Here is a 9,334-nt window from a genome sequence, read left to right on the forward strand (position 1 = left end):
CTTACGAGTGTGATCGCTTAACATTACATTGGATCTAAAACCTGTTTGTTCGCATGTCTTTAAGTGATACGAACTGAGGTATGATCTTATTCTAGCTTTATTTTCTTGCTGACAGTATAAATATACGGCTTTGTTTAACTTGGTAAATTCTCTACCATAGCCCTGATATTTAGAGAATCTAAAAGCATCCTCCACGCGAAGACATGCACGTGTCATTAATGTGGGCAATAGAACGTTTTTATTACCCAATGCTGTAAGCAACTAGAGTCCTCTGTAGATCACTGAGCGATTGTTTGGTGTAAATCACGAATGTTAGAAACACATTGTCATTTAAGGTTGTATAAGGCAGTCGTCAAAGATAAAATGCTGGTAAGTCCTCAACAGGTTAGTTAGCGACTGACTTGATCGGCGGCTGATCATCGGAACTGGAGGAATGTTCTAGGAACCAGAATAAAAACAAAAACTACGGTTCATACTCATCAGGTCAGGCCGTATTTGTGAGAATAGAAAGAGATTTAACGCTTCAAGTCGATGGTCCTTCGTCAGGACTGGCCAGGAACACAGAATACTCTTGTTGACCTGCAGGGAGGTTGAAAGATGACAATCATCGGGTAAAATCGGAATAACTATGGAGATAAACTATGAATAACGTTATCTGGTCCATGAGTGAATGGGAGCAGACAGAGAGCGAGAATCGAGATAGAACGTCACAAACAATTGAATGTAAGAGTTGCAAAATGTAGCGCAGCAAGACGTGCCAGGCAGGCCATTGTCTTCCATTCACAGAAAGAAGAAAAACGCATAAATGTAAAGGAAGAAGAAAATAGTGAGACAATATCACAGAGGGGTGGCTGATACAGACAGAAACCACTCTAACAAAGAACTGTAATCACAGGTGAACCTCGTCTTTGTCTGAGGTAAATACGGTGACGTTCTCACCCAAGAAGTCAGCTGAACTGTTGGTTCTGCGTAGCAAGGGCAGGCACAGCCAGACCAAGAATCTCTTACATGACGACATATTGAATATATTCGATGACTGTGTCAACATTGATCCTTCTCTCTGACATAATCACATGATTGCCGTCAGATTCAACGGTGGTCATGAACCAGACTTTCGTTTTCTGCCGGATAACGATGTGACAGATGTCGTGTCATACTTCAAACAAGAGCAATACATTTCTTACTTCCACTTCTTCTTTGATTTAGTCGTCAATGCATCACTTGGATGTCTTTCTATGGAACGCAACGCATTCCTGCGAAACTGAATCGCTCGATTCTGGTAGTCAGGTTGGTGCCTCCCGAACAGCGAGGAAGATTGTGGAGAAGCTTCCATGTGCACACCAGTATGCGGTCCTGATGTACTGCTCAGCGGTACACACTGCATTGTGTTTTATTCGAAAGCTTCTTTCTGAGATTCAAAGTTGGAACTGCGTTGCAATGGAGCACATTACTGTATCGCATTCGCTGATCATGTTTCTGAACGCATTCTGAAACCTTTATTGGAAAGGTAATGTCCTCAATTAATTTGGAGCTGGTCCACAGCAATAGAAACAGCTCGTCACAAAGTTTGCGTGTTAACTTTATTTTCCGAAATCGGGTGTCTGCCGTGGCGAGATTGATTCGCTGCATCAGTGGAATCCAAAATCACAGATCTGAAATGTTTGCAGTGCTTCTCTCTCCCTATTTCTCATGACCAGCGGGATGGTTCCAAGTAGTTCTCTTTTAATTTCCCTTTTTTTCGGCATCCTTCACTTTTGTATTTCGATTCTATTTACCGGCGTTCACGTTTAAATATGGACTGGATAATGCGTTTTACATTTTCTCCTTCCGGAAATGGCGGTGAAACTTCCGATTGCTCGACAGTGCGGTCATGAGTCGGAGCAGAACCAACGGAAGCACCGCCAGAAGCCGCATCTTGGAAACAGACGGCAACAAAATTGCTTAATTTATAAACTCACATCCAGCCTAGGTGATTTTCTTGATTCACAGACCTTCGATTTTGATCCAGCGACGCAGAAGGAACAGCAAACATATTTCTATGTCAGGATGTAATCTTTTAACAGCGGCCAAAAAGCCTTAGGAAAATTATTGTCAATAATATAATCTTCCTTTGCAAACGACAGGGTAACTCAGCGTACATATACTCTGCTTTCAGTTAGCATCACTTCCTTCCCCCATCAGAGAACCGCAGCTTCATAACAGGACAACCACGTCCTATCAAAATAAAAGTCACTCAAATCAGGACAGCAGACAAATTACCAGGAGTGGGGTTCGAACCCACGTGAACATTCGTTCATTGGATCTTAAGTCCAACGCCTTAACCACTCGGCCATCCTGGTCCTGTCATTCGAGCCGAGTAGGTATCTCTAGTGATGAAAATTTTAATTCACAATATACAATTCACCTGGTCTGGGACAAAAGAAAGATATTCCTTTTGGGAAGGAGAGGGATGTGAGAAAAAATACGTTTAAATAATGGTCACAAATAGAGCCTGCAAGGATGAATGATTCACATCAACTGATTTTCTGCAGTTATTTTATTACTTTTCTGATGCAAAACTTTCAACTCAGTTAACATGAACACATTGTACACACTGTCCCGTTCTCTTGTTAACGGGATCATCCCTCGTTTTTTTTCTAAATCAAGTAGGTTTCTCGACTGGAACATTCAGCATTTGAAAGTGACTTATTTCCCTGTGCGTCTCTTTGTTTGAGCAAACAACCCAGAACATTGCAACTCGATCCGGTTTCATTGCAGGAAAGGTTTCAAGCGCAACCGTAATCCGAGCGATCGTGCTGCATTCTTGCTCTGTTATTTTCCCTCGTATGCTGCATCTATTGATTTCGCAACACATGCAAAAGTAACAATAACTGCAGATGCTAAAATCAGCATCGAAAACAGAAAATGCTGGAGATATTCAGCAGGTCGCCCAAACATTTCTGAAGAGCGAAACAGAGGGAGTGTTTCAGAAAGTTTGCTATCAGTTTGTAAATTTCAGGAATGTCAACACAAATCCTCTTCAGGATTGATGCGTTGCTGACTGTTCAACTGCTGGTGGAGTCACTGAAATTTCAGCTAGCCGGCGGGAACTGATCCAACTTTGGTCCCAGAAAAAAATAACACAGAAACGTTATTTCCCTGACTGGGAATCGAACCCGCCTCGCAATGGTGAGAGAACCGAATCTTGACCATTGGACGAAATGCTTTCAACTTCAACTCCGCATTGACTTCCACGTAGGGTAAACTGCAATGTATCCTGTCCCCCATGCCTGCTCTCCAGCATGCATCTTCTTGAATTCAACAATTTCACTCATGTGCAGTAACTTTGAAGCTTCATCTGCCACTTAGGATTGAAATTCATTTCACTCGTTCTTGTTTTCGTTTACTGAAAAGCGGTCTCTGAGCTCATGGAGGATAGAGAGACGCAGAATTCTGGCTAGGAAATGAATGACGGGATATGGGGAAATGCAGGGAAATTGAGCTGATGTTTACAAGGCCAGCCATTGTCTTGAATGAAGGTGTTGGAGTCAACGGCTACTGTTCTGACATTTTCTTCGAATTCTTGTGAATTTTTTTGGGGAGAAATACAACATACTAAAAAAGATCTGTCATCTTAATTGCACATTCTATGATCGTCTGTCTGCGTTTGGATTCAGAAGTCACATCACTCAACGCTGCCTCTCCACCACCTTTACCAAATATTCCTTGCTGCTAAATTATCTGCAAATCTCAGGCTTATAACTGTCAATTGGTAGACAGTTGAAAGAACAAAGGTGGAATATTTTTCGCCCGAGGGTATTTCAGCTTTCTCTTTTACAACGCATTTTTGGTTATTCCATCAATTCAGTTGGTATCTCAGATCGTTAATAAATATTCAGCTTTATGATTTAAATTGCCGGAGAACTCGACTTGCTTTCGTCACCTCTCCTTCTGCATAACACATTAAATGCAGGTAATATTAGCAGGCGCCGTATAATCCGCCTCACACTGGCAGAAGAATGTGACCAGCAGGTCACCTGTCTTTATTCTCAGAAGGAGGCTGATATTGAAGTTCCGTGGATACAAAAAAGGATTTGCAAAGAAAGCAACTAAAAAATCTACATTGTCCTATCTTGAAATCCCCTTTTATAACATCACGTAACGCTGTATCCTTTCTCTGGCTCCAGGCTAATTTCAACATTAGGTCCCTTCAAAAAGAAATAATGCTTTACAAAGGCAAAGAAAGAATAAAAAAATCGAATGACCTTTCACGTGTGGTGCTATTTGGAAGAAAGGACAGAAGAAAGAAATACTATGTTTCCCAATTTAGCTCGCAGTCAGCAGATTTTTTTTCAATGAAACTCAGGACAGCATGGTGATTTCTTACTTTCACGCTGATTGGAAATGCTGTAGCTACGCGTTTGCACATGAAGACTGAAGTTTACTCAAGTAAAATCTGAAGTATCTTGTATCTTCATTCCTATGGTTGTTTGCCGAATGCGCAAGGTTTACCTGGCTGAAATTGTGCTAAATTCAACACCTAACTCTGTTTCTTGAGCTGTTTGAGCAATAAATCTGTTCGCATCAGGAGGAGATCTCACCCACCCGTCACTGATTCCTGCGATGAAGCCACAAACACCAGCGGAGAGTGCATGTCATTCCTCAATGTCAAGTCTCTTCCAAAATCCTTCATGTCACTAAAAATGAGAGACCAAAAATATAATAGAGTGCTCCAACTGGGGAGCAATCCATTCAGACGTAGATCATAAACGTTCGGCTCACTCACTGTGATCTGACCAAGACGCGCTCAATGTCTAACCACATCCCTGCTTACAAGCTCCACTTTCCTCAAATAAACGCTATTTCAGTGCAAAATAAATTCAAACTCTCGTTCTCTCTGATACTGAAATTCAACATCGAGCACAGTTTCTGAGCTGAAACACCCTGTGATTACCAGACGGGGGCGGAAGAGCGAGAGCTGCAAAGCACAGAGAACTGTACCTGTCTCCCGGGTGCAGAGAGATAGTTTCCTCTCAGAGCGGCCGATCGGTAAAATGATTAAGAAAGAAAGCCGGGCTATTTTCAAGGATTGAAAGGCTTACACGCAAAAGGATTATCCGGCAAAGTGGCTTTATGGCTCCGTTCCGTACTTAGCAGCCAAACGTCAGAGCCATTGACGGAGACAGGAGTTCAACTTGTCCTTGCATCTCTTCGGTTTACAAAATATTTACACGCGGGAAAGGTCATTCAGTTATTCTTGGGATTGGTCTCTTCCCAGTGTAATCAAACTTCCACCGTTTAAAAAAGTATTGGAATTTATCTCCCAGCCAATTTTCTGGAAGGCCATCAAGTGTGGACTGATTTCTGGAGCTGAGCTGTTCGGGAAAGATTTATTTGCAGTTTGGAAGAATTCAGGAAGTCTGATTGCAATTTACTACTCGGACTGTGACTCGCAGAGAAGTTTCTCTCTTTAGTCGGTAAAACCTTAATTTTGACAGGTGTGATATCTGGTAACGATTCAATGCCACGAATCTTTGGAATGATCGCTCCCAGAGACCAGTACTCGCTGGATACTAATGGTTGAGACGGACAGAATTTTGGTCACTACGATAATTTATGAAGTAATCAGGGAACTGGATCTCCCCGATTTTATTTAAAGTTAGAATATGCTTGAGGTCGTGCTCCTAATTCAGAGATCCTTGTTACTACAGGACCAATGATTCTTGATGCTTCAATTGTCGAATATATTCTTTTAAACCCTTTAATTCTGTCGTTCTACGATCTTCTCAGTCATCCACTCACTTCTACTTGACCACCAGCTCAGAGACAGCGCATCCCACCCCAGTCGGTGATTGCAGGCAACTGCAATCTCGGTGTTCCTCATCAAGATGTCATTGTTTCAGAAAATCCATTCAGATCGACCCCGTTGCGGCCTCAAGCCGCACACATGAATGGCAGAGGATATTGTTTGCCGATCCAAGTGGCCTGTCATACATCCCACCTTTGTAAACATATAGTCCTCTGTTTACCTCCCAGGCCATTACTGAGGAGCAAAGCAGAGCTCCAGACGACTTCCACCCGACTCCCTTGCACTATACATCACAGGAATGTAGAAGGGCCTTTCAAATACAGCACATAGTGTAACGCAGAGCCGGCACTGAAGAACCCCTTTTAAAACACCCTTTTCATCACATTGCACCATCTTAAGGACCGGGCCCTTCTCATTCTCATTCATACCAACCTGTATCACAAACACCGACCCACGGAGGTCTTCCAACCCAGCTCTGAGGGACATTCTGCCGGAACAATCCAGAGCCGTCGGATATAGCTACTCTTCACATAATCCGTCTGCTCCCGGAGACAGAGCGATGCGAATCCTTTTGGTTTTCACATTGTGTTTCTGCTTCTGTACGACAGAAAATGAGAATCCATTGTATACGACTGAAATGAAGCAAACTGATGTGAAACGGAAATTATTCGGATGTGTGACGCTGTCTCCAATAATTAATAGTAAATAAATAAGGATCTGCCCCTGTAATTCCTGTAGATTCCATTTCCCCAGGCCTCCAGAGTCTGCCTCGGCAATCGTCTCCAGTTGGCTACGCCGTTACATCAAGCTGCGAATATTCCAGTTCTGTCCGCAAACCGAATACTGGTACTGGCATTTCCCAGAAGGCCCGAAATTCTTGCTCCAGAGACACACTTGGGGAGAGCAGGGTAAAGCGAATGCTGCAGGTGGATGAATTTCTGGTTCTCTCCATCGTGGCAAGAAAACCAGCCGGGAACGATCTCGTGACTGTTATTGAGCAATACGACTTTGAATCACTGTGCACTGAGTCCGCGCACAGCAGGCTGATACAGAGCATGTAGCGCGCGGTACAAAAACCTCAGCATCGCGTGAAATGCAGACACACACAACTGCAGAACACAGAGATCTGTGAAACACTCTGTGCTGCAGGGATCATTGCAAACCGCTGATATAGAGGGAAATATAACGTCAGAGTGAAAGCGTAGCAAGATAAACCATGTTGGGACCTGCAGCCATACCGTGATGTGGACAGAGGCAGGAGAGGGCACATATTCTTCAACAATATTTTCCCAGAGAAGAAATGAATTATTATTTCTTAATTTTTATAGCATTTATTAAAGTCGTGTTTTTAAGTGCATGGATGTTTTCAAAGCAGTTTACCGCCACTTAATTGTAATTGAATTGCATATCACTGGAGGACTTGTGAGCAGTGGTAGTTTACTGACGCCCAGCTTGCTTGTAGCAAACAGAAATGTAACAATGACCAGAATGCTACAAAGAGCCGGTGTTCGAAATTTAAAGTCAATTATTTGGAGACGTCCCACAGATAAGTGGCCGGATCTCCATCATACCCCAGCACTTGTAAAGATCGGCGAGAAAGCACAGAGAACCCCAGAGTGACGTCACATAGCAGGAAGGAATTAATCTGATACGGTTCTCGCGCAGTAGTCGGTGATCCAGTCCATGAATTCTGTTGTTTCCTTCTCTGGTTCCGGCACCTATTAACCATTGTCTACGAAGCCTTCAGACTTTTGCTGAAATAATTCCTGCAATTATTCCGCATTCTTGTGACGTTCAGGATAATACAATTGCGGTAAATGTACTTAGCTGAGAAAGCGTTTGCGAATGGAACATTTGGCTGTTATTCTGGGACAGGATGAATGACAGATGCCAAAGCTCCCTCACACAGGTTCACCGCTGGTCTTGAGACATGTGCAGGGAGCTGATTGCGCTGGGCTTCTCCGTCATTCCGTGAATGGGAAATACATTTCAATGGGAGTTTATAACCCCATAGATTAGATAGAAAAGTGAATTAGTACTTCATTTTTATTATTGTACATATTTTATTTCGTGCGTGAATGCAGTTCAGGTAGTTTATCTTTAAGAAGATTTTCATTATTTACTTATAATGACAAACAACATTACTAGTTTCAAATATCTCTTACTTTGAACGAAGTCATGGAATCATCGTCTGATCCAGCTCGTAAACATTTCCAACAATATGTCTTTCGTTTCTGAACCCGAACAGATGCAACGTCCACAATGACAGAATTCTGTGTTCCATGATCGGACCGAAGGTTTTACGGAATTAACCTCTTATATGATACGGTACCCAGATGTTTTTTTTACGCGGGATGGTCTGTAATCTGGAGGTCTCGGGCTCACTGACTGCTGAATTATCGGCAGTGGTGCAGAGAATGTTGAGGTTGATGAAGAGTGGGTACACTTTAGTCCGAAGCTTAGCTTAGTTTCATCAGCATGCCTGTTCACCTTCTTGGAAGTCAAAACCGGGCATTGGACAGAAAAAAGGAACTTATCAGAAAACCCGCAAGCGTTCTGCTCCATTGTAGATAAAGCCGGTGTTGCAAATTTCCGTTTTTAAGCCGGAGGTTCAAGATGCGAACGTTGACAGTATTTAAACGAAATTTGAAGATAATGTAAATCTGAAAATCAAACGTGAAAAGCAGCACAATCTCAGAGGATTAGGCCGTATCTGTAGAAGTAGGAAAAGTCTTTTATGTCTGGTGGATATTGAGTCTTGGCTGCTATCTGGTGGAATAACCCACATTTTCATCCTGTAATAACAAATTCAGTTGATTGCTGCCTGCACAGTTACCCCAGTCTACTATACCCCTAAATCGCACTCTAACCGCCAAAAATATCAATTCAGTCATCCAGAGGTGAACAAGGCTTTGAAGCCACAGAAATTGAGGACAAATTATTTTGAGACTGCGGTGGTTTATGTTTTCTCCTTTCCTCAGTTAAGACACCTCTCACTCGTCTCTTGTTAGAAATCCAGTTCAGAAATTATTTTAGCCTGTTATTAACTGTGTTGTGGTACAAAACGCTCGCCTCGCCGACACGCTTTCTGCTTGCAGGTATTTGCTCAGTGAGCAAGCGCAATTTGGTCACAGTCTTTTCTTCAACATCTATCAACTCAGGTGGCCGCTGAGCGGCGCTGCGCACATCCCGGTCTTTCATGTCGTCTCCGATCTGCTCAGTGTTCTCTACCGTGAAAGCATTTCACGTTTGTGTCTTGAGAAATCATATTTCATGTCTCACGTTTGCTACTCTCGGTCTAAACGTCATTCCTGTCCTCTGTTATTGGAGAGTTGTCATGTCAAGCCGCAGCATTTGATTGGTTGCGGCGGTAAGGCAGTTGGGCGCAGTGTCAATATTTCTCATCCGACAGAGGGTTTCCAGGACTTCAGAGCCGCAGACTCAGAGATCGTTATGTGGAACCAACTGGCGCCGCTGCTCGTCACTATATCACTTTTCGGTAATGACTTAGTTACCAGTAAAATGCAAGACTGCAATTGACATCTG

The 9,334-nt window shown here is 42.9% G+C and overlaps 1 non-coding gene across 1 annotated transcript; it reads right to left on the reverse strand.

Annotated features, from left to right (window-relative positions):
- Window positions 1-2,256: 2,256 nt before the first annotated feature.
- On the reverse strand, window positions 2,257-2,339 carry trnal-uaa (transfer RNA leucine (anticodon UAA)). The gene has a single exon. It is a non-coding gene; the product is annotated as a tRNA-Leu (tRNA).
- Between the last annotated feature and the right edge of the window lie 6,995 nt (window positions 2,340-9,334).

The sequence above is a fragment of the Pristis pectinata genome, chromosome 12 (genome assembly GCF_009764475.1).
Source record: "Pristis pectinata isolate sPriPec2 chromosome 12, sPriPec2.1.pri, whole genome shotgun sequence".
Taxonomy (NCBI): Eukaryota; Metazoa; Chordata; class Chondrichthyes; order Rhinopristiformes; family Pristidae; genus Pristis; species Pristis pectinata.